The sequence below is a fragment of the Triturus cristatus genome, chromosome 5_2 (genome assembly GCF_964204655.1).
Source record: "Triturus cristatus chromosome 5_2, aTriCri1.1, whole genome shotgun sequence".
Taxonomy (NCBI): domain Eukaryota; kingdom Metazoa; phylum Chordata; class Amphibia; order Caudata; family Salamandridae; genus Triturus; species Triturus cristatus.
The window spans coordinates 510,843,613-510,869,957 of record NC_140588.1 but is presented as its reverse complement, the minus strand read 5'-3'; positions in this window follow the sequence as shown (position 1 = coordinate 510,869,957).

Below are 26,345 nucleotides of genomic sequence, written 5' to 3'. Positions count from 1 at the left end.
AAAACATATTCTCTCGACAATAATCACACAGTGCATCTGCGGTTACCTGATGGACAGGCAGGAAAGTTCCAGGGTCCAGCGGCTGCTGTTGCTGATGCTCCCCGCCAAGCGTCTGGAAGTGTCCGCTGCTGCCTTCTGTGTAGAACAGGAACGCGCTCCCCTCACTCGACAGAGCGGCTGAGGTGAAGGAGCCCCAAAATAAAAGCAGCGGGACGCTGCAGGACCAGGGAGAGATTAAAGCCATCACGCCCTGTCTCGCATCCAGCCCGGGTCTTCCTTCATGTCACACGCCGCTCGGCCATCTCTCTGCCAGCGACCTCTCCAGCCCCCTCCCGAGGTGCTGCCGCTGCCCCTCGTGTCCAACTTTCTTTGCTGCTGTCAGCTGCCAGATGTGGCACGTCAGAGCGCCGCACTGGATCGATTGCCAAACCAAATAATGGGCTTGCTGCATGTCTGAATGACTAAATTTACCCCGCGTTGAAATACTGCACACACCTGGAGGTGAATACGGAAGCCTGGGTGCGAGCTTCTTGGTCTGTGGATAGTTAAGAAAGTTCCCCTCGGACACAGATTAACATGAAGAGCGGACGGAAACTGCAGTTAGGCGGTGCTGCTTCCGGAATAAACGGAAGTGAAGCATCGCCTCTACAGCCAATAATAAGCCCGATAAGAAAAGCTATGATAACGTTTAACAGATGGGAAGAGGCAGGAGAATTTAAGCGGCAATAGGCGGAGTTTCTCCCAATATACAAATTACTTAATGCCTCGTAGAGGCAGCGCATGCGTTGCCCTATGCGAGACCTAAAAATCTAGGTTTAGATGTCAAATAGATTTTTGATAACAAGTTAAATTGAACCTTTTAGCAATTTCTTGGACAAAATTGTAAAAGTAAACTTATTTACAATTGAGTCTCTCCACTAAAACATATCACTTTACCTATGCAGCGACAGACACCATTTGATAGCTGTTCACTGTGGGAACATTCTATTCATTAGTGTTTAGCTTGTCCCAGTTTTATACATTTAGCATCCAACCCCGTGGTCTTTCGGTGTATGCTTAGTGCTGACTTAATTAAGTTACAAAAGAAGATTCTTCTACATTGTAAAGCAGTTTTCTCTGACGTGTTACTGCAGTACTTTAAACGGTAGACGCATGGGTGGTAAAAATATATACTGCAGCCCACATGCAACATTTAATTTCTACACCACTAGTTTCTTTCTTGCATCAACTTACCATTGCCTTATTGAAATGTTAAATAAGTCTTTTGGGGGGTAACCAATTGTATCTTATGTTTTCAGGGTCAAAGCACACACACTGAGACACTGAATGGTAGTCTCACAGCACCAGAGTCATAATTCCAGTATAAAATACTCCCATAAATAATGGAGAGACGTCTCAAAAGATGCTCTTTATCACAGTCAGCCACAAGGCTCTATTATAGAGAATAACAAATCGCCATAAGAGACACTGCTCTGGCAGTGGAAGAGTCCCTTTCGACTGAATGACATTGTTGCAATGCCTCCTTTTACATCAATATCTAAGGGGAGGAGTTATGGGATGTGACACCATTATTTGTTAACATCTGTGAGTTTTGCATTGTTGACTTCACTTTGGTTTTGACTAAAAGTGTGTCCTATATGTGATTGCTCCTGCAAGCCTGCTTCTCCTGTTCATCCCCCTTGAGGTGTTCTCTTTTCTGTATATCCCTGGAAACTCTGAGATGGGAGGAGTTGTACTTTGGATCTGGTCTTGAGTATCATGGACTTTTGAAAGGCAAACAGTGCACAGCTGATTGGCTCTGGGCATGCTGTTAGGCTGCCTCTTTCTCACATTGTTCCCACCAACAGTTTGTAGCATCCAACTATGTGGCATAGACCTTCCCTCAGGGTGCTTGTGTGGCCTTAGCAGCTAGTTGTTCCTGGGGTGGTAGAGGTTCTGGCCTTGCAGACGGCTGTGCCTGCAGTGGTCAGCCATTAAGGGGGGGTTCTCTGGCTCATTAGTGTTATCATAATTACACACTCAAGATGGCGTTTAAAACCACTGCACTTCTTTTCATCTAGTAGATGTCCAAACAATATGGCACTTGAACAGCTCCTCCTAATTCCTTTTACATTGTTCTTTAGAGTTACATAAAAATGTATTCGTTCTTCTTCAAAGCATCAGAACTCAACTAGTTATTGCATCCCACTTTGGTATTATTTTTGTCTAAGTGATTTGTGTTCTATGTATGTCTGCAATGTTTCTCCTTATACTAAATCTTGGGGTCAGTTTTTAGCTCTTTGGAACTTTAATACTAGTTAGCCAGTGGTTCTGGATTTATGTGTATCATTATGTGCTGTTAAAGTATCCGCATCACAATATTTTTTGCCTACAGATCTTTCTTCATTTCACCTCCTCCTTTTGGGGACACCCATAAGCACACATATTGTTTGGACTGTGAGTAACAGTGTGGCAGTGGGAAGTGGTAACGTTTATTTTCATCTCCTCAAAATAAAAGGCGAAGAACATCTATTGCTAACAGCCCAGAGCATTGCATGAGAACACACCGTAACTAGAATCACCAGATGAACTAATAGTTACACCATTCAGGGGTGGACAGACCAAAATCTGCTCTGGCAAAAAACTATAAAACTTGCCCCATGTTGCAGCAGGCCATTTCTATAATAGGGCGAGTGGGGCATGGTAGACATTGTGAAAGCAGACTCCTAACCTGCAGATCTTGGGGAAATGCAAATGTGACTGAAAGGCCAGTCCAGGCCTGAAACTATGAATTCCTTACAAATAAACAATCCTCCTTTTAGAATAATAAAGCAATTACAAATACTGTTGTTAAGAAGGCAAGGTACATTGGTACTTTGGAGATAGATACTTTTCCAATCTCCTAAAAGTGGAGGTATTTTTAGTCTGTTTTTGGAATAGACGCTGTTGTAAAAGTAACGTAATGTGGGGCATATCACAAGGATCTATCGCCGTGTTATCTGCACTTTAGCGCAGCCGAAGTCGCGATAAATATATCGCCCTATTCACAAGCTGGTGCTAACAGCCCACATCACCAGTTTACCTGCGATAGCAGCCGCAAAAAACATTGCCACTGATGACCCCGGCAACTAACGCTAATGAGATGCAGAGTAGGCGTTCCCGTGCAAAAAGCCGCAACAACACCACTTCGCAACATTCTCAATGACCAGCCAGATCGGCGATAAGATCACAAAACATGCGCTAAGGCGTGTTAGCAGCAGCTAAAGAACGGTGATGGATTAAACCCAGATCAGTTGACTGGGGGTGAGTGCTTGCAATGTTCAACACTCCGTCCATCATTTCCTTTGGTTTTTGCTGTGTTCGCCATAAGTTGGCAGGGTATGCTCAGACGTGAGTCCCTTGCTCACTTTGCCACTGGATTCAAGCAAGCCTGGCTGAAGACGGCTGAAATGTCAGAAACCGGTCCTAGGAAGCTTGTTTCCGGTCCAGGGAAGACATGGATTGGCAGTTCGGGCTGAACTGTTCCCATGAGGCACAGGGTCAGACTGATTTTCATATGGCCATGTCTGAACTGGGGTGGCAGAGTGGGCTAAAGAACGGTGATGGATTAAACCCAGATCAGTTGACTGGGGGTGAGTGCTTGCAATGTTCAACACTCCGTCCATCATTTCCTTTGGTTTTGCTTTGTTCGCCATAAGTTGGCAGGGTATGCTCAGACGTGAGTTCCTTGCTCACTTTGCCACTGGATTCAAGCAAGCCTGGATGAAGACGGCTGAAATGCTTGAAACCGGTCCTAGAAGCTTGTTTCCGGTCCAGGGAAGACATGGCTTGGCAGTTCGGGCTGGACTGTTCCCATGAGGCACAGGGTCAGACTGATTTGCATATGGCCATGTCTGAACTGGGGTGGCAGAGTGGGCTAAAGAACGGTGATGGATTGAACCCAGATCAGTTGACTGGGGGTGAGTGCTTGCAATGTACAACACTCCGTCCATCATTTCCTTTGGTTTTTGCTTTGTTCGCCATAAGTTGGCAGGGTATGCTCAGACATGAGTCCATTGCTCACTTTGGCACTGGATTCAAGCAAGCCTGGCTGAAGACGGCTGAAATGCTTGAAACCGGTCCTAGAAGCTTGTTTCCGGTCCAGGGAAGACATGGCTTGGCAGTTCGGGCTGGACTGTTCCCATGAGGCACCGGGTCAGACTGATTTGCATATGGCCATGTCTGAACTGGGGTGGCAGAGTGGGCTAAAGAACGGTGATGGATTGAACCCAGATCAGTTGACTGGGGGTGAGTGCTTGCAATGTTCAACACTCCGTCCATCATTTCCTTTGGTTTTTGCTTTGTTCACCATAAGTTGGCAGGGTATGCTCAGACATGAGTCCCTTGCTCACTTTGGCACTGGATTCAAACAAGCCTGGCTGAAGACGGCTGAAATGCCAGAAACCGGTCCTAGGAAGCTTGTTTCCGGTCCAGGGAAGACATGGCTTGGCAGTTCGGGCTGGACTGTTCCCATGAGGCACAGGCTCAGACTGATTTGCCTATGGCCATGTCTGAACTGGGGTGGCAGAGTGGGCTAGAGAACGGTGATGGATTAAACCCAGATCAGTTGACTGGGGGTGAGTGCTTGCATTGTTCAACACTCCGTCCATCATTTCCTTTGGTTTTGCTTTGTTCGCCATAAGTTGACAGGGTATGCTCAGACGTGAGTCCCTTGCTCACTTTGCCACTGGATTCAAGCAAGCCTGGCTGAAGACAGCTGAAATGCCAGAAACCGGTCCTAGGAAGCTTGTTTCCGGTCCAGGGAAGACATGGCTTGGCAGTCCGGGCTGGACTGTTCCTATGAGGCACAGGGTCAGACTGATTTGCATATGGCCATGTCTGAACTGGGGTGGCAGAGTGGGCTAGAGAACGGTGATGGATTAAACCCAGATCAGTTGATTGGGGGTGAGTGCTTGCATTGTTCAACACTCCGTCCATCATTTCCTTTGGTTTTGCTTTGTTCGCCATAAGTTGGCAGAGTATGCTCAGACGTGAGTCCCTTGCTCACTTTGCCACTGGATTCAAGCAAGCCTGGCTGAAGATGGCTGAAATGCCAGAAACCGGTCCTAGGAAGCTTGTTTCCGGTCCAGGGAAGACATGGCTTGGCAGTTCGGGCTGGACTGTTCCCATGAGGCACAGGGTCAGACTGATTTGCATATGGCCATGTCTGAACTGGCTTGGCAGAGTGGGCTAAAGAACGGTGATGGATTGAACCCAGATCAGTTGACTGGGGGTGAGTGCTTGCAATGTTCAACACTCCATCCATCATTTCCTTTGGTTTTTGCTTTGTTCGCCATAAGTTGGCAGAGTATGCTCAGACATGAGTCCTTTGCTCACTTTGGCACTGGATTCAAGCAAGCCTGGCTGAAGACGGCTGAAATGCCAGAAACCGGTCCTAGGAAGCTTGTTTCCGGTCCAGGGAAGACATGGCTTGGCAGTTCGGGCTGGACTGTTCCCATGAGGCACAGGGTCAGACTGATTTGCATATGGCCATGTCTGAACTGGGGTGGCAGAGTGGGCTAAAGAACGGTGATGGATTACACCCAGATCAGTTGACTGGGGTTGCGTGCTTGCAATGTTCAACACTCCATCCATCATTTCCTTTGGTTTTGCTTTGTTCGCCATAAGTTGGCAGGGTATGCTCGGACGTGAGTCCCTTGCTCACTTTGCCACTGGATTCAAGCAAGCCTGGCTGAAGACGGCTGAAATGCCAGAAACCGGTCCTAGGAAGCTTGTTTCCGGTCCAGGGAAGACATGGCTTGGCAGTCTGGGCTGGACTGTTTCTATGAGGCACAGGGTCAGACTGATTTGCATATGGCCATGTCTGAACTGGGGTGGCAGAGTGGGCTAGAGAACGGTGATGGATTAAACCCAGATCAGTTGATTGGGGGTGAGTGCTTGCATTGTTCAACACTCCGTCCATCATTTCCTTTGGTTTTGCTTTGTTCGCCATAAGTTGGCAGAGTATGCTCAGACGTGAGTCCCTTGCTCACTTTGCCACTGGATTCAAGCAAGCCTGGCTGAAGATGGCTGAAATGCCAGAAACCGGTCCTAGGAAGCTTGTTTTCGGTCCAGGGAAGACATGGCTTGGCAGTTCGGGCTGGACTGTTCCCATGAGGCACAGGGTCAGACTGATTTGCATATGGCCATGTCTGAACTGGCTTGGCAGAGTGGGCTAAAGAACGGTGATGGATTGAACCCAGATCAGTTGACTGGGGGTGAGTGCTTGCAATGTTCAACACTCTGTCCATCATTTCCTTTGGTTTTGCTTTGTTCGCCATAAGTTGGCAGGGTATGCTCAGACATGAGTCCCTTGCTCACTTTGGCACTGGATTCAAGCAAGCCTGGCTGAAGACGGCTGAAATGCCAGAAACCGGTCCTAGGAAGCTTGTTTCCGGTCCAGGGAAGACATGGATTGGCAGTTTGGGCTGGACTGTTCCCATGAGGCAGAGGGTCAGACTGATTTGCATATGGCCATGTCTGAACTGGCTTGGCAGAGTGGGCTAAAGAACGGTGATGGATTGAACCCAGATCAGTTGACAGGGGGTGAGTGCTTGCAATGTTCAACACTCCGTCCATCATTTCCTTTGGTTTTGCTTTGTTCGCCATAAGTTGGCAGGGTATGCTCAGACGTGAATCCCTTGCTCACTTTGCCACTGGATTCAAGCAAGCCTGGCTGAAGACGGCTGAAATGTCAGAAACCGGTCCTAGGAAGCTTGTTTCCGGTCCAGGGAAGACATGGATTGGCAGTTCGGGCTGGACTGTTCCCATGAGGCACAGGGTCGGACTGATTTGCACATGGCCATTTCTGAACTGGGGTGGCAGAGTGGGCTAAAGAACGGTGATGGATTAAACCCAGATCAGTTGACTGGGGGTGAGTGCTTGCAATGTTCAAGACTCCGTCCATCATTTCCTTTGGTTTTGCTTTGTTCGCCATAAGTTGGCAGGGTATGCTCAGACGTGAGTCCCTTGCTCACTTTGCCACTGGATTCAAGCAAGCCTGGCTGAAGACGGCTGAAATGCCAGAAACCGGTCCTAGGAAGCTTGTTTCCGGTCCAGGGAAGACATGGCTTGGCAGTTCGGGCTGGACTGTTCCCATGAGGCACAGGGTCAGACTGATTTGCATATGGCCATGTCTGAACTGGGGTGGCAGAGTGGGCTAGAGAACGGTGATGGATTAAACCCAGATCAGTTGATTGGGGGTGAGTGCTTGCATTGTTCAACACTCCGTCCATCATTTCCTTTGGTTTTGCTTTGTTCGCCATAAGTTGGCAGAGTATGCTCAGACGTGAGTCCCTTGCTCACTTTGCCACTGGATTCAAGCAAGCCTGGCTGAAGATGGCTGAAATGCCAGAAACCGGTCCTAGGAAGCTTGTTTCCGGTCCAGGGAAGACATGGCTTGGCAGTTCGGGCTGGACTGTTCCCATGAGGCACAGGGTCAGACTGATTTGCATATGGCCATGTCTGAACTGGCTTGGCAGAGTGGGCTAAAGAACGGTGATGGATTGAACCCAGATCAGTTGACTGGGGGTGAGTGCTTGCAATGTTCAACACTCTGTCCATCATTTCCTTTGGTTTTGCTTTGTTCGCCATAAGTTGGCAGGGTATGCTCAGACATGAGTCCCTTGCTCACTTTGGCACTGGATTCAAGCAAGCCTGGCTGAAGACGGCTGAAATGCCAGAAACCAGTCCTAGGAAGCTTGTTTCCGGTCCAGGGAAGACATGGCTTGGCAGTTCGGGCTGGACTGTTCCCATGAGGCACAGGGTCCGACTGATTTGCATATGACCATGTCTGAACTGGGGTGGCAGAGTGGGCTAAAGAACGGTGATGGATTAAACCCAGATCAGTTGACTGGGGTTGAGTGCTTGCAATGTTCAACACTCCGTCCATCATTTCCTTTGGTTTTGCTTTGTTCGCCATAAGTTGGCAGGGTATGCTCAGACGTGAGTCCCTGCTCACTTTGCCTCTGGATTCAAGCAAGCCTGGCTGAAGACGGCTGAAATGCCAGAAACCGGTCCTAGGAAGCTTGTTTCCGGTCCAGGGAAGACATGTATTGGCAGTTCGGGCTGGACTGTTTCCATGAGGCACAGGGTCAGACTGATTTGCATATGGCCATGTCTGAACTGGGGTGGCAGAGTGGGCTAAAGAACGGTGATGGATTAAACCCAGATCAGTTGACTGGGGGTGAGTGCTTGCAATGTTCAACACTCCGTCCATCATTTCCTTTGGTTTTGCTTTGTTCGCCATAAGTTGGCAGGGTATGCTCAGACGTGAGTTCCTTGCTCACTTTGCCACTGAATTCAAGCAAGCCTGGCTGAAGACGGCTGAAATGCTTGAAACCGGTCCTAGGAAGCTTGCTTCCGGTCCAGGGAAGACATGGCTTGGCGGTTCGGGCTGGACTGTTCCCATGAGGCACAGGGTCAGACTGATTTTCATATGGCCATGTCTGAACTGGGGTGGCAGAGTGGGCTAAAGAACGGTGATGGATTAAACCCAGATCAGTTGACTGGGGGTGAGTGCTTGCAATGTTCAACACTCCGTCCATCATTTCCTTTGGTTTGGCTTTGTTCGCCATAAGTTGGCAGGGTATGCTCAGACGTGAATCCCTTGCTCACTTTGCCACTGCATTCAAGCAAGCCTGGCTGAAGACGGCTGAAATGCCAGAAACCGGTCCTAGGAAGCTTGTTTCCGGTCCAGGGAAGACATGGCTTGGCAGTTCGGGCTGGACTGTTCCCATGAGGCACAGGCTCAGACTGATTTGCATATGGCTATGTCTGAACTGGGGTGGCAAAGTGGGCTAGAGAACAGTGATGGATTAAACCCAGATCAGTTGACTGGGGGTGAGTGCTTGCATTGTTCAACACTCCGTCCATCATTTCCTTTGGTTTTGCTTTGTTCGCCATATGTTGGCAGGGTATGCTCAGACATGAGTCCCTTGCTCACTTTGCCACTGGATTCAAGCAAGCCTGGCTGAAGACGGCTGAAATGCCAGAAACCGGTCCTAGGAAGCTTGTTTCCGGTCCAGGGAAGACATGGCTTGGCAGTCCGGGCTGGACTGTTCCCATGAGGCACAGGGTCAGACTGATTTGCACATGGCCATGTCTGAACTGGGGTGGCAGAATGGGCTAGAGAACGGTGATGGATTAAACCCAGATCAGTTGACTGGGGGTGAGTGCTTGCATTGTTCAACACTCCGTCCATCATTTCCTTTGGTTTTGCTTTGTTCGCCATAAGTTGGCAGGGTATGCTCAGACGTGAGTCCCTTGCTCACTTTGCCACTGGATTCAAGCAAGCCTGGCTGAAGATGGCTGAAATGCCAGAAACCGGTCCTAGGAAGCTTGTTTCCGGTCCAGGGAAGACATGGCTTGGCAGTTCGGGCTGGACTGTTCCCATGAGGCACAGGGTCAGACTGATTTGCATATGGCCATGTCTGAACTGGGGTGGCAGAGTGGGCTAAAGAACGGTGATGGATTGAACCCAGATCAGTTGACTGGGGGTGAGTGCTTGCAATGTTCAACACTCCATCCATCATTTCCTTTGGTTTTTGCTTTGTTCGCCATAAGTTGGCAGAGTATGCTCAGACACGAGTCCTTTGCTCACTTTGGCACTGGATTAAAGCAAGCCTGGCTGAAGATGGCTGAAATGCCAGAAACCGGTCCTAGGAAGCTTGTTTCCGGTCCAGGGAAGACATGGCTTGGCAGTTCGGGCTGGACTGTTCCCATGAGGCACAGGGTCAGACTGATTTGCACATGGCCATTTCTGAACTGGGCTGGCAGAGTGGGCTAAAGAATGGTGATGGATTAAACCCAGATCAGTTGACTGGGGGTGAGTGCTTGCATTGTTCAACACTCCGTCCATCATTTCCTTTGGTTTTGCTTTGTTCGCCATATGTTGGCAGGGTATGCTCAGACATGAGTCCCTTGCTCACTTTGCCACTGGATTCAAGCAAGCCTGGCTGAAGACGGCTGAAATGCCAGAAACCGGTCCTAGGAAGCTTGTTTCCGGTCCAGGGAAGACATGGCTTGGCAGTCCGGGCTGGACTGTTCCCATGAGGCACAGGGTCAGACTGATTTGCACATGGCCATGTCTGTACTGGGGTGGCAGAATGGGCTAGAGAACGGTGATGGATTAAACCCAGATCAGTTGACTGGGGGTGAGTGCTTGCATTGTTCAACACTCCGTCCATCATTTCCTTTGGTTTTGCTTTGTTCGCCATAAGATGGCAGGGTATGCTCAGACGTGAGTCCCTTGCTCACTTTGCCACTGGATTCAAGCAAGCCTGGCTGAAGATGGCTGAAATGCCAGAAACCGGTCCTAGGAAGCTTGTTTCCGGTCCAGGGAAGACATGGCTTGGCAGTTCGGGCTGGACTGTTCCCATGAGGCACAGGGTCAGACTGATTTGCATATGGCCATGTCTGAACTGGGGTGGCAGAGTGGGCTAAAGAACGGTGATGGATTAAACCCAGATCAGTTGACTGGGGGTGAGTGCTTGCAATGTTCAACACTCCGTCCATCATTTCCTTTGGTTTTGCTTTGTTCGCCATAAGTTGGCAGGGTATGCTCAGACGTGAGTTCCTTGCTCACTTTGCCACTGGATTCAAGCAAGCCTGGATGAAGACGGCTGAAATGCTTGAAACCGGTCCTAGAAGCTTGTTTCCGGTCCAGGGAAGACATGGCTTGGCAGTTCGGGCTGGACTGTTCCCATGAGGCACAGGGTCAGACTGATTTGCATATGGCCATGTCTGAACTGGGGTGGCAGAGTGGGCTAAAGAACGGTGATGGATTGAACCCAGATCAGTTGACTGGGGGTGAGTGCTTGCAATGTACAACACTCCGTCCATCATTTCCTTTGGTTTTTGCTTTGTTCGCCATAAGTTGGCAGGGTATGCTCAGACATGAGTCCATTGCTCACTTTGGCACTGGATTCAAGCAAGCCTGGCTGAAGACGGCTGAAATGCTTGAAACCGGTCCTAGAAGCTTGTTTCCGGTCCAGGGAAGACATGGCTTGGCAGTTCGGGCTGGACTGTTCCCATGAGGCACCGGGTCAGACTGATTTGCATATGGCCATGTCTGAACTGGGGTGGCAGAGTGGGCTAAAGAACGGTGATGGATTGAACCCAGATCAGTTGACTGGGGGTGAGTGCTTGCAATGTTCAACACTCCGTCCATCATTTCCTTTGGTTTTTGCTTTGTTCACCATAAGTTGGCAGGGTATGCTCAGACATGAGTCCCTTGCTCACTTTGGCACTGGATTCAAACAAGCCTGGCTGAAGACGGCTGAAATGCCAGAAACCGGTCCTAGGAAGCTTGTTTCCGGTCCAGGGAAGACATGGCTTGGCAGTTCGGGCTGGACTGTTCCCATGAGGCACAGGCTCAGACTGATTTGCCTATGGCCATGTCTGAACTGGGGTGGCAGAGTGGGCTAGAGAACGGTGATGGATTAAACCCAGATCAGTTGACTGGGGGTGAGTGCTTGCATTGTTCAACACTCCGTCCATCATTTCCTTTGGTTTTGCTTTGTTCGCCATAAGTTGGCAGAGTATGCTCAGACGTGAGTCCCTTGCTCACTTTGCCACTGGATTCAAGCAAGCCTGGCTGAAGATGGCTGAAATGCCAGAAACCGGTCCTAGGAAGCTTGTTTCCGGTCCAGGGAAGACATGGCTTGGCAGTTCGGGCTGGACTGTTCCCATGAGGCACAGGGTCAGACTGATTTGCATATGGCCATGTCTGAACTGGCTTGGCAGAGTGGGCTAAAGAACGGTGATGGATTGAACCCAGATCAGTTGACTGGGGGTGAGTGCTTGCAATGTTCAACACTCCATCCATCATTTCCTTTGGTTTTTGCTTTGTTCGCCATAAGTTGGCAGAGTATGCTCAGACATGAGTCCTTTGCTCACTTTGGCACTGGATTCAAGCAAGCCTGGCTGAAGACGGCTGAAATGCCAGAAACCGGTCCTAGGAAGCTTGTTTCCGGTCCAGGGAAGACATGGCTTGGCAGTTCGGGCTGGACTGTTCCCATGAGGCACAGGGTCAGACTGATTTGCATATGGCCATGTCTGAACTGGGGTGGCAGAGTGGGCTAAAGAACGGTGATGGATTACACCCAGATCAGTTGACTGGGGTTGCGTGCTTGCAATGTTCAACACTCCATCCATCATTTCCTTTGGTTTTGCTTTGTTCGCCATAAGTTGGCAGGGTATGCTCGGACGTGAGTCCCTTGCTCACTTTGCCACTGGATTCAAGCAAGCCTGGCTGAAGACGGCTGAAATGCCAGAAACCGGTCCTACGAAGCTTGTTTCCGGTCCAGGGAAGACATGGCTTGGCAGTCTGGGCTGGACTGTTTCTATGAGGCACAGGGTCAGACTGATTTGCATATGGCCATGTCTGAACTGGGGTGGCAGAGTGGGCTAGAGAACGGTGATGGATTAAACCCAGATCAGTTGATTGGGGGTGAGTGCTTGCATTGTTCAACACTCCGTCCATCATTTCCTTTGGTTTTGCTTTGTTCGCCATAAGTTGGCAGAGTATGCTCAGACGTGAGTCCCTTGCTCACTTTGCCACTGGATTCAAGCAAGCCTGGCTGAAGATGGCTGAAATGCCAGAAACCGGTCCTAGGAAGCTTGTTTTCGGTCCAGGGAAGACATGGCTTGGCAGTTCGGGCTGGACTGTTCCCATGAGGCACAGGGTCAGACTGATTTGCATATGGCCATGTCTGAACTGGCTTGGCAGAGTGGGCTAAAGAACGGTGATGGATTGAACCCAGATCAGTTGACTGGGGGTGAGTGCTTGCAATGTTCAACACTCTGTCCATCATTTCCTTTGGTTTTGCTTTGTTCGCCATAAGTTGGCAGGGTATGCTCAGACATGAGTCCCTTGCTCACTTTGGCACTGGATTCAGGCAAGCCTGGCTGAAGACGGCTGAAATGCCAGAAACCGGTCCTAGGAAGCTTGTTTCCGGTCCAGGGAAGACATGGATTGGCAGTTCGGGCTGGACTGTTCCCATGAGGCACAGGGTCAGACTGATTTGCATATGGCCATGTCTGAACTGGCTTGGCAGAGTGGGCTAAAGAACGGTGATGGATTGAACCCAGATCAGTTGACAGGGGGTGAGTGCTTGCAATGTTCAACACTCCGTCCATCATTTCCTTTGGTTTTGCTTTGTTCGCCATAAGTTGGCAGGGTATGCTCAGACGTGAATCCCTTGCTCACTTTGCCACTGGATTCAAGCAAGCCTGGCTGAAGACGGCTGAAATGTCAGAAACCGGTCCTAGGAAGCTTGTTTCCGGTCCAGGGAAGACATGGATTGGCAGTTCGGGCTGGACTGTTCCCATGAGGCACAGGGTCGGACTGATTTGCACATGGCCATTTCTGAACTGGGGTGGCAGAGTGGGCTAAAGAACGGTGATGGATTAAACCCAGATCAGTTGACTGGGGGTGAGTGCTTGCAATGTTCAACACTCCGTCCATCATTTCCTTTGGTTTTGCTTTGTTCGCCATAAGTTGGCAGGGTATGCTCAGACGTGAGTCCCTTGCTCACTTTGCCACTGGATTCAAGCAAGCCTGGCTGAAGACGGCTGAAATGCCAGAAACCGGTCCTAGGAAGCTTGTTTCCGGTCCAGGGAAGACATGGCTTGGCAGTTCGGGCTGGACTGTTCCCATGAGGCACAGGCTCAGACTGATTTGCATATGGCCATGTCTGAACTGGGGTGGCAGAGTGGGCTAGAGAACGGTGATGGATTAAACCCAGATCAGTTGACTGGGGGTGAGTGCTTGCATTGTTCAACACTCCGTCCATCATTTCCTTTGGTTTTGCTTTGTTCGCCATAAGTTGACAGGGTATGCTCAGACGTGAGTCCCTTGCTCACTTTGCCACTGGATTCAAGCAAGCCTGGCTGAAGACAGCTGAAATGCCAGAAACCGGTCCTAGGAAGCTTGTTTCCGGTCCAGGGAAGACATGGCTTGGCAGTCCGGGCTGGACTGTTCCTATGAGGCACAGGGTCAGACTGATTTGCATATGGCCATGTCTGAACTGGGGTGGCAGAGTGGGCTAGAGAACGGTGATGGATTAAACCCAGATCAGTTGATTGGGGGTGAGTGCTTGCATTGTTCAACACTCCGTCCATCATTTCCTTTGGTTTTGCTTTGTTCGCCATAAGTTGGCAGAGTATGCTCAGACGTGAGTCCCTTGCTCACTTTGCCACTGGATTCAAGCAAGCCTGGCTGAAGATGGCTGAAATGCCAGAAACCGGTCCTAGGAAGCTTGTTTCCGGTCCAGGGAAGACATGGCTTGGCAGTTCGGGCTGGACTGTTCCCATGAGGCACAGGGTCAGACTGATTTGCATATGGCCATGTCTGAACTGGCTTGGCAGAGTGGGCTAAAGAACGGTGATGGATTGAACCCAGATCAGTTGACTGGGGGTGAGTGCTTGCAATGTTCAACACTCTGTCCATCATTTCCTTTGGTTTTGCTTTGTTCGCCATAAGTTGGCAGGGTATGCTCAGACATGAGTCCCTTGCTCACTTTGGCACTGGATTCAAGCAAGCCTGGCTGAAGACGGCTGAAATGCCAGAAACCGGTCCTAGGAAGCTTGTTTCCGGTCCAGGGAAGACATGGCTTGGCAGTTCGGGCTGGACTGTTCCCATGAGGCACAGGGTCCGACTGATTTGCATATGACCATGTCTGAACTGGGGTGGCAGAGTGGGCTAAAGAACGGTGATGGATTAAACCCAGATCAGTTGACTGGGGTTGAGTGCTTGCAATGTTCAACACTCCGTCCATCATTTCCTTTGGTTTTGCTTTGTTCGCCATAAGTTGGCAGGGTATGCTCAGACGTGAGTCCCTGCTCACTTTGCCTCTGGATTCAAGCAAGCCTGGCTGAAGACGGCTGAAATGCCAGAAACCGGTCCTAGGAAGCTTGTTTCCGGTCCAGGGAAGACATGTATTGGCAGTTCGGGCTGGACTGTTTCCATGAGGCACAGGGTCAGACTGATTTGCATATGGCCATGTCTGAACTGGGGTGGCAGAGTGGGCTAAAGAACGGTGATGGATTAAACCCAGATCAGTTGACTGGGGGTGAGTGCTTGCAATGTTCAACACTCCGTCCATCATTTCCTTTGGTTTTGCTTTGTTCGCCATAAGTTGGCAGGGTATGCTCAGACGTGAGTTCCTTGCTCACTTTGCCACTGAATTCAAGCAAGCCTGGCTGAAGACGGCTGAAATGCTTGAAACCGGTCCTAGGAAGCTTGCTTCCGGTCCAGGGAAGACATGGCTTGGCGGTTCGGGCTGGACTGTTCCCATGAGGCACAGGGTCAGACTGATTTTCATATGGCCATGTCTGAACTGGGGTGGCAGAGTGGGCTAAAGAACGGTGATGGATTAAACCCAGATCAGTTGACTGGGGGTGAGTGCTTGCAATGTTCAACACTCCGTCCATCATTTCCTTTGGTTTGGCTTTGTTCGCCATAAGTTGGCAGGGTATGCTCAGACGTGAATCCCTTGCTCACTTTGCCACTGCATTCAAGCAAGCCTGGCTGAAGACGGCTGAAATGCCAGAAACCGGTCCTAGGAAGCTTGTTTCCGGTCCAGGGAAGACATGGCTTGGCAGTTCGGGCTGGACTGTTCCCATGAGGCACAGGCTCAGACTGATTTGCATATGGCTATGTCTGAACTGGGGTGGCAAAGTGGGCTAGAGAACGGTGATGGATTAAACCCAGATCAGTTGACTGGGGGTGAGTGCTTGCATTGTTCAACACTCCGTCCATCATTTCCTTTGGTTTTGCTTTGTTCGCCATATGTTGGCAGGGTATGCTCAGACATGAGTCCCTTGCTCACTTTGCCACTGGATTCAAGCAAGCCTGGCTGAAGACGGCTGAAATGCCAGAAACCGGTCCTAGGAAGCTTGTTTCCGGTCCAGGGAAGACATGGCTTGGCAGTCCGGGCTGGACTGTTCCCATGAGGCACAGGGTCAGACTGATTTGCACATGGCCATGTCTGAACTGGGGTGGCAGAATGGGCTAGAGAACGGTGATGGATTAAACCCAGATCAGTTGACTGGGGGTGAGTGCTTGCATTGTTCAACACTCCGTCCATCATTTCCTTTGGTTTTGCTTTGTTCGCCATAAGTTGGCAGGGTATGCTCAGACGTGAGTCCCTTGCTCACTTTGCCACTGGATTCAAGCAAGCCTGGCTGAAGATGGCTGAAATGCCAGAAACCGGTCCTAGGAAGCTTGTTTCCGGTCCAGGGAAGACATGGCTTGGCAGTTCGGGCTGGACTGTTCCCATGAGGCACAGGGTCAGACTGATTTGCATATGGCCATGTCTGAACTGGGGTGGCAGAGTGGGCTAAAGAACGGTGATGGATTGAACCCAGATCAGTTGACTGGGGGTGAGTGCTTGCAATGTTCAACACTCCATCCATCATTTCCTTTGGTTTTTGCTTTGTTCGCCATAAGTTGGCAGAGTATGCTCAGACACGAGTCCTTTGCTCACTTTGGCACTGGATTAAAGCAAGCCTGGCTGAAGATGGCTGAAATGCCAGAAACCGGTCCTAGGAAGCTTGTTTCCGGTCCAGGGAAGACATGGCTTGGCAGTTCGGGCTGGACTGTTCCCATGAGGCACAGGGTCAGACTGATTTGCACATGGCCATTTCTGAACTGGGCTGGCAGAGTGGGCTAAAGAATGGTGATGGATTAAACCCAGATCAGTTGACTGGGGGTGAGTGCTTGCATTGTTCAACACTCCGTCCATCATTTCCTTTGGTTTTGCTTTGTTCGCCATATGTTGGCAGGGTATGCTCAGACATGAGTCCCTTGCTCACTTTGCCACTGGATTCAAGCAAGCCTGGCTGAAGACGGCTGAAATGCCAGAAACCGGTCCTAGGAAGCTTGTTTCCGGTCCAGGGAAGACATGGCTTGGCAGTCCGGGCTGGACTGTTCCCATGAGGCACAGGGTCAGACTGATTTGCACATGGCCATGTCTGTACTGGGGTGGCAGAATGGGCTAGAGAACGGTGATGGATTAAACCCAGATCAGTTGACTGGGGGTGAGTGCTTGCATTGTTCAACACTCCATCCATCATTTCCTTTGGTTTTGCTTTGTTCGCCATAAGATGGCAGGGTATGCTCAGACGTGAGTCCCTTGCTCACTTTGGCACTGGATTCAGGCAAGCCTGGCTGAAGACGGCTGAAATGCCAGAAACCGGTCCTAGGAAGCTTGTTTCCGGTCCAGGGAAGACATGGATTGGCAGTTCGGGCTGGACTGTTCCCATGAGGCACAGGGTCAGACTGATTTGCATATGGCCATGTCTGAACTGGCTTGGCAGAGTGGGCTAAAGAACGGTGATGGATTGAACCCAGATCAGTTGACAGGGGGTGAGTGCTTGCAATGTTCAACACTCCGTCCATCATTTCCTTTGGTTTTGCTTTGTTCGCCATAAGATGGCAGGGTATGCTCAGACGTGAATCCCTTGCTCACTTTGCCACTGGATTCAAGCAAGCCTGGCTGAAGACGGCTGAAATGTCAGAAACCGGTCCTAGGAAGCTTGTTTCCGGTCCAGGGAAGACATGGATTGGCAGTTCGGGCTGGACTGTTCCCATGAGGCACAGGGTCGGACTGATTTGCACATGGCCATTTCTGAACTGGGGTGGCAGAGTGGGCTAAAGAACGGTGATGGATTAAACCCAGATCAGTTGACTGGGGGTGAGTGCTTGCAATGTTCAACACTCCGTCCATCATTTCCTTTGGTTTTGCTTTGTTCCCCATAAGTTGGCAGGGTATGCTCAGACGTGAGTCCCTTGCTCACTTTGCCACTGGATTCAAGCAAGCCTGGCTGAAGACGGCTGAAATGCCAGAAACCGGTCCTAGGAAGCTTGTTTCCGGTCCAGGGAAGACATGGCTTGGCAGTTCGGGCTGGACTGTTCCCATGAGGCACAGGCTCAGACTGATTTGCATATGGCCATGTCTGAACTGGGGTGGCAGAGTGGGCTAGAGAACGGTGATGGATTAAACCCAGATCAGTTGACTGGGGGTGAGTGCTTGCATTGTTCAACACTCCGTCCATCATTTCCTTTGGTTTTGCTTTGTTCGCCATAAGTTGACAGGGTATGCTCAGACGTGAGTCCCTTGCTCACTTTGCCACTGGATTCAAGCAAGCCTGGCTGAAGACAGCTGAAATGCCAGAAACCGGTCCTAGGAAGCTTGTTTCCGGTCCAGGGAAGACATGGCTTGGCAGTCCGGGCTGGACTGTTCCTATGAGGCACAGGGTCAGACTGATTTGCATATGGCCATGTCTGAACTGGGGTGGCAGAGTGGGCTAGAGAACGGTGATGGATTAAACCCAGATCAGTTGATTGGGGGTGAGTGCTTGCATTGTTCAACACTCCGTCCATCATTTCCTTTGGTTTTGCTTTGTTCGCCATAAGTTGGCAGAGTATGCTCAGACGTGAGTCCCTTGCTCACTTTGCCACTGGATTCAAGCAAGCCTGGCTGAAGATGGCTGAAATGCCAGAAACCGGTCCTAGGAAGCTTGTTTCCGGTCCAGGGAAGACATGGCTTGGCAGTTCGGGCTGGACTGTTCCCATGAGGCACAGGGTCAGACTGATTTTCATATGGCCATGTCTGAACTGGGGTGGCAGAGTGGGCTAAAGAACGGTGATGGATTAAACCCAGATCAGTTGACTGGGGGTGAGTGCTTGCAATGTTCAACACTCCGTCCATCATTTCCTTTGGTTTGGCTTTGTTCGCCATAAGTTGGCAGGGTATGCTCAGACGTGAATCCCTTGCTCACTTTGCCACTGCATTCAAGCAAGCCTGGCTGAAGACGGCTGAAATGCCAGAAACCGGTCCTAGGAAGCTTGTTTCCGGTCCAGGGAAGACATGGCTTGGCAGTTCGGGCTGGACTGTTCCCATGAGGCACAGGGTCAGACTGATTTGCATATGGCCATGTCTGAACTGGGGTGGCAGAGTGGGCTAAAGAACGGTGATGGATTGAACCCAGATCAGTTGACTGGGGGTGAGTGCTTGCAATGTTCAACACTCCATCCATCATTTCCTTTGGTTTTTGCTTTGTTCGCCATAAGTTGGCAGAGTATGCTCAGACACGAGTCCTTTGCTCACTTTGGCACTGGATTAAAGCAAGCCTGGCTGAAGATGGCTGAAATGCCAGAAACCGGTCCTAGGAAGCTTGTTTCCGGTCCAGGGAAGACATGGCTTGGCAGTTCGGGCTGGACTGTTCCCATGAGGCACAGGGTCAGACTGATTTGCACATGGCCATTTCTGAACTGGGCTGGCAGAGTGGGCTAAAGAATGGTGATGGATTAAACCCAGATCAGTTGACTGGGGGTGAGTGCTTGCATTGTTCAACACTCCGTCCATCATTTCCTTTGGTTTTGCTTTGTTCGCCATATGTTGGCAGGGTATGCTCAGACATGAGTCCCTTGCTCACTTTGCCACTGGATTCAAGCAAGCCTGGCTGAAGACGGCTGAAATGCCAGAAACCGGTCCTAGGAAGCTTGTTTCCGGTCCAGGGAAGACATGGATTGGCAGTTCGGGCTGGACTGTTCCCATGAGGCACAGGGTCGGACTGATTTGCACATGGCCATTTCTGAACTGGGGTGGCAGAGTGGGCTAAAGAACGGTGATGGATTAAACCCAGATCAGTTGACTGGGGGTGAGTGCTTGCAATGTTCAACACTCCGTCCATCATTTCCTTTGGTTTTGCTTTGTTCGCCATAAGTTGGCAGGGTATGCTCAGACGTGAGTCCCTTGCTCACTTTGCCACTGGATTCAAGCAAGCCTGGCTGAAGACGGCTGAAATGCCAGAAACCGGTCCTAGGAAGCTTGTTTCCGGTCCAGGGAAGACATGGCTTGGCAGTTCGGGCTGGACTGTTCCCATGAGGCACAGGCTCAGACTGATTTGCATATGGCCATGTCTGAACTGGGGTGGCAGAGTGGGCTAGAGAACGGTGATGGATTAAACCCAGATCAGTTGACTGGGGGTGAGTGCTTGCATTGTTCAACACTCCGTCCATCATTTCCTTTGGTTTTGCTTTGTTCGCCATAAGTTGACAGGGTATGCTCAGACGTGAGTCCCTTGCTCACTTTGCCACTGGATTCAAGCAAGCCTGGCTGAAGACAGCTGAAATGCCAGAAACCGGTCCTAGGAAGCTTGTTTCCGGTCCAGGGAAGACATGGCTTGGCAGTCCGGGCTGGACTGTTCCTATGAGGCACAGGGTCAGACTGATTTGCATATGGCCATGTCTGAACTGGGGTGGCAGAGTGGGCTAGAGAACGGTGATGGATTAAACCCAGATCAGTTGATTGGGGGTGAGTGCTTGCATTGTTCAACACTCCGTCCATCATTTCCTTTGGTTTTGCTTTGTTCGCCATAAGTTGGCAGAGTATGCTCAGACGTGAGTCCCTTGCTCACTTTGCCACTGGATTCAAGCAAGCCTGGCTGAAGATGGCTGAAATGCCAGAAACCGGTCCTAGGAAGCTTGTTTCCGGTCCAGGGAAGACATGGCTTGGCAGTTCGGGCTGGACTGTTCCCATGAGGCACAGGGTCAGACTGATTTGCATATGGCCATGTCTGAACTGGCTTGGCAGAGTGGGCTAAAGAACGGTGATGGATTGAACCCAGATCAGTTGACTGGGGGTGAGTGCTTGCAATGTTCAACACTCTGTCCATCATTTCCTTTGGTTTTGCTTTGTTCGCCATAAGTTGGCAGGGTATGCTCAGACATGAGTCCCTTGCTCACTTTGGCACTGGATTCAAGCAAGCCTGGCTGAAGACGGCTGAAATGCCAGAAACCGGTCCTAGGAAGCTTGTTTCCGGTCCAGGGAAGACATGGCTTGGCAGTTCGGGCTGGACTGTTCCCATGAGGCACAGGGTCCGACTGATTTGCATATGACCATGTCTGAACTGGGGTGGCAGAGTGGGCTAAAGAACGGTGATGGATTAAACCCAGATCAGTTGACTGGGGTTGAGTGCTTGCAATGTTCAACACTCCGTCCATCATTTCCTTTGGTTTTGCTTTGTTCGCCATAAGTTGGCAGGGTATGCTCAGACGTGAGTCCCTGCTCACTTTGCCTCTGGATTCAAGCAAGCCTGGCTGAAGACGGCTGAAATGCCAGAAACCGGTCCTAGGAAGCTTGTTTCCGGTCCAGGGAAGACATGTATTGGCAGTTCGGGCTGGACTGTTTCCATGAGGCACAGGGTCAGACTGATTTGCATATGGCCATGTCTGAACTGGGGTGGCAGAGTGGGCTAAAGAACGGTGATGGATTAAACCCAGATCAGTTGACTGGGGGTGAGTGCTTGCAATGTTCAACACTCCGTCCATCATTTCCTTTGGTTTTGCTTTGTTCGCCATAAGTTGGCAGGGTATGCTCAGACGTGAGTTCCTTGCTCACTTTGCCACTGAATTCAAGCAAGCCTGGCTGAAGACGGCTGAAATGCTTGAAACCGGTCCTAGGAAGCTTGCTTCCGGTCCAGGGAAGACATGGCTTGGCGGTTCGGGCTGGACTGTTCCCATGAGGCACAGGGTCAGACTGATTTTCATATGGCCATGTCTGAACTGGGGTGGCAGAGTGGGCTAAAGAACGGTGATGGATTAAACCCAGATCAGTTGACTGGGGGTGAGTGCTTGCAATGTTCAACACTCCGTCCATCATTTCCTTTGGTTTGGCTTTGTTCGCCATAAGTTGGCAGGGTATGCTCAGACGTGAATCCCTTGCTCACTTTGCCACTGCATTCAAGCAAGCCTGGCTGAAGACGGCTGAAATGCCAGAAACCGGTCCTAGGAAGCTTGTTTCCGGTCCAGGGAAGACATGGCTTGGCAGTTCGGGCTGGACTGTTCCCATGAGGCACAGGCTCAGACTGATTTGCATATGGCTATGTCTGAACTGGGGTGGCAAAGTGGGCTAGAGAACGGTGATGGATTAAACCCAGATCAGTTGACTGGGGGTGAGTGCTTGCATTGTTCAACACTCCGTCCATCATTTCCTTTGGTTTTGCTTTGTTCGCCATATGTTGGCAGGGTATGCTCAGACATGAGTCCCTTGCTCACTTTGCCACTGGATTCAAGCAAGCCTGGCTGAAGACGGCTGAAATGCCAGAAACCGGTCCTAGGAAGCTTGTTTCCGGTCCAGGGAAGACATGGCTTGGCAGTCCGGGCTGGACTGTTCCCATGAGGCACAGGGTCAGACTGATTTGCACATGGCCATGTCTGAACTGGGGTGGCAGAATGGGCTAGAGAACGGTGATGGATTAAACCCAGATCAGTTGACTGGGGGTGAGTGCTTGCATTGTTCAACACTCCGTCCATCATTTCCTTTGGTTTTGCTTTGTTCGCCATAAGTTGGCAGGGTATGCTCAGACGTGAGTCCCTTGCTCACTTTGCCACTGGATTCAAGCAAGACCTGGCTGAAGATGGCTGAAATGCCAGAAACCGGTCCTAGGAAGCTTGTTTCCGGTCCAGGGAAGACATGGCTTGGCAGTTCGGGCTGGACTGTTCCCATGAGGCACAGGGTCAGACTGATTTGCATATGGCCATGTCTGAACTGGGGTGGCAGAGTGGGCTAAAGAACGGTGATGGATTGAACCCAGATCAGTTGACTGGGGGTGAGTGCTTGCAATGTTCAACACTCCATCCATCATTTCCTTTGGTTTTTGCTTTGTTCGCCATAAGTTGGCAGAGTATGCTCAGACACGAGTCCTTTGCTCACTTTGGCACTGGATTAAAGCAAGCCTGGCTGAAGATGGCTGAAATGCCAGAAACCGGTCCTAGGAAGCTTGTTTCCGGTCCAGGGAAGACATGGCTTGGCAGTTCGGGCTGGACTGTTCCCATGAGGCACAGGGTCAGACTGATTTGCACATGGCCATTTCTGAACTGGGCTGGCAGAGTGGGCTAAAGAATGGTGATGGATTAAACCCAGATCAGTTGACTGGGGGTGAGTGCTTGCATTGTTCAACACTCCGTCCATCATTTCCTTTGGTTTTGCTTTGTTCGCCATATGTTGGCAGGGTATGCTCAGACCTGAGTCCCTTGCTCACTTTGCCACTGGATTCAAGCAAGCCTGGCTGAAGACGGCTGAAATGCCAGAAACCGGTCCTAGGAAGCTTGTTTCCGGTCCAGGGAAGACATGGCTTGGCAGTCCGGGCTGGACTGTTCCCATGAGGCACAGGGTCAGACTGATTTGCACATGGCCATGTCTGTACTGGGGTGGCAGAATGGGCTAGAGAACGGTGATGGATTAAACCCAGATCAGTTGACTGGGGGTGAGTGCTTGCATTGTTCAACACTCCGTCCATCATTTCCTTTGGTTTTGCTTTGTTCGCCATAAGATGGCAGGGTATGCTCAGACGTGAGTCCCTTGCTCACTTTGGCACTGGATTCAGGCAAGCCTGGCTGAAGACGGCTGAAATGCCAGAAACCGGTCCTAGGAAGCTTGTTTCCGGTCCAGGGAAGACATGGATTGGCAGTTCGGGCTGGACTGTTCCCATGAGGCACAGGGTCAGACTGATTTGCATATGGCCATGTCTGAACTGGCTTGGCAGAGTGGGCTAAAGAACGGTGATGGATTGAACCCAGATCAGTTGACAGGGGGTGAGTGCTTGCAATGTTCAACACTCCGTCCATCATTTCCTTTGGTTTTGCTTTGTTCGCCATAAGTTGGCAGGGTATGCTCAGACGTGAATCCCTTGCTCACTTTGCCACTGGATTCAAGCAAGCCTGGCTGAAGACGGCTGAAATGTCAGAAACCGGTCCTAGGAAGCTTGTTTCCGGTCCAGGGAAGACATGGATTGGCAGTTCGGGCTGGACTGTTCCCATGAGGCACAGGGTCGGACTGATTTGCACATGGCCATTTCTGAACTGGGGTGGCAGAGTGGGCTAAAGAACGGTGATGGATTAAACCCAGATCAGTTGACTGGGGGTGAGTGCTTGCAATGTTCAACACTCCGTCCATCATTTCCTTTGGTTTTGCTTTGTTCGCCATAAGTTGGCAGGGTATGCTCAGACGTGAGTCCCTTGCTCACTTTGCCACTGGATTCAAGCAAGCCTGGCTGAAGACGGCTGAAATGCCAGAAACCGGTCCTAGGAAGCTTGTTTCCGGTCCAGGGAAGACATGGCTTGGCAGTTCGGGCTGGACTGTTCCCATGAGGCACAGGCTCAGACTGATTTGCATATGGCCATGTCTGAACTGGGGTGGCAGAGTGGGCTAGAGAACGGTGATGGATTAAACCCAGATCAGTTGACTGGGGGTGAGTGCTTGCATTGTTCAACACTCCGTCCATCATTTCCTTTGGTTTTGCTTTGTTCGCCATAAGTTGACAGGGTATGCTCAGACGTGAGTCCCTTGCTCACTTTGCCACTGGATTCAAGCAAGCCTGGCTGAAGACAGCTGAAATGCCAGAAACCGGTCCTAGGAAGCTTGTTTCCGGTCCAGGGAAGACATGGCTTGGCAGTCCGGGCTGGACTGTTCCTATGAGGCACAGGGTCAGACTGATTTGCATATGGCCATGTCTGAACTGGGGTGGCAGAGTGGGCTAGAGAACGGTGATGGATTAAACCCAGATCAGTTGATTGGGGGTGAGTGCTTGCATTGTTCAACACTCCGTCCATCATTTCCTTTGGTTTTGCTTTGTTCGCCATAAGTTGGCAGAGTATGCTCAGACGTGAGTCCCTTGCTCACTTTGCCACTGGATTCAAGCAAGCCTGGCTGAAGATGGCTGAAATGCCAGAAACCGGTCCTAGGAAGCTTGTTTCCGGTCCAGGGAAGACATGGCTTGGCAGTTCGGGCTGGACTGTTCCCATGAGGCACAGGGTCAGACTGATTTTCATATGGCCATGTCTGAACTGGGGTGGCAGAGTGGGCTAAAGAACGGTGATGGATTAAACCCAGATCAGTTGACTGGGGGTGAGTGCTTGCAATGTTCAACACTCCGTCCATCATTTCCTTTGGTTTGGCTTTGTTCGCCATAAGTTGGCAGGGTATGCTCAGACGTGAATCCCTTGCTCACTTTGCCACTGCATTCAAGCAAGCCTGGCTGAAGACGGCTGAAATGCCAGAAACCGGTCCTAGGAAGCTTGTTTCCGGTCCAGGGAAGACATGGCTTGGCAGTTCGGGCTGGACTGTTCCCATGAGGCACAGGCTCAGACTGATTTGCATATGGCTATGTCTGAACTGGGGTGGCAAAGTGGGCTAGAGAACGGTGATGGATTAAACCCAGATCAGTTGACTGGGGGTGAGTGCTTGCATTGTTCAACACTCCGTCCATCATTTCCTTTGGTTTTGCTTTGTTCGCCATATGTTGGCAGGGTATGCTCAGACATGAGTCCCTTGCTCACTTTGCCACTGGATTCAAGCAAGCCTGGCTGAAGACGGCTGAAATGCCAGAAACCGGTCCTAGGAAGCTTGTTTCCGGTCCAGGGAAGACATGGCTTGGCAGTCCGGGCTGGACTGTTCCCATGAGGCACAGGGTCAGACTGATTTGCACATGGCCATGTCTGAACTGGGGTGGCAGAATGGGCTAGAGAACGGTGATGGATTAAACCCAGATCAGTTGACTGGGGGTGAGTGCTTGCATTGTTCAACACTCCGTCCATCATTTCCTTTGGTTTTGCTTTGTTCGCCATAAGTTGGCAGGGTATGCTCAGACGTGAGTCCCTTGCTCACTTTGCCACTGGATTCAAGCAAGCCTGGCTGAAGATGGCTGAAATGCCAGAAACCGGTCCTAGGAAGCTTGTTTCCGGTCCAGGGAAGACATGGCTTGGCAGTTCGGGCTGGACTGTTCCCATGAGGCACAGGGTCAGACTGATTTGCATATGGCCATGTCTGAACTGGGGTGGCAGAGTGGGCTAAAGAACGGTGATGGATTGAACCCAGATCAGTTGACTGAGGTGAGTGCTTGCAATGTTCAACACTCCATCCATCATTTCCTTTGGTTTTTGCTTTGTTCGCCATAAGTTGGCAGAGTATGCTCAGACACGAGTCCTTTGCTCACTTTGGCACTGGATTAAAGCAAGCCTGGCTGAAGATGGCTGAAATGCCAGAAACCGGTCCTAGGAAGCTTGTTTCCGGTCCAGGGAAGACATGGCTTGGCAGTTCGGGCTGGACTGTTCCCATGAGGCACAGGGTCAGACTGATTTGCACATGGCCATTTCTGAACTGGGCTGGCAGAGTGGGCTAAAGAATGGTGATGGATTAAACCCAGATCAGTTGACTGGGGGTGAGTGCTTGCATTGTTCAACACTCCGTCCATCATTTCCTTTGGTTTTGCTTTGTTCGCCATATGTTGGCAGGGTATGCTCAGACATGAGTCCCTTG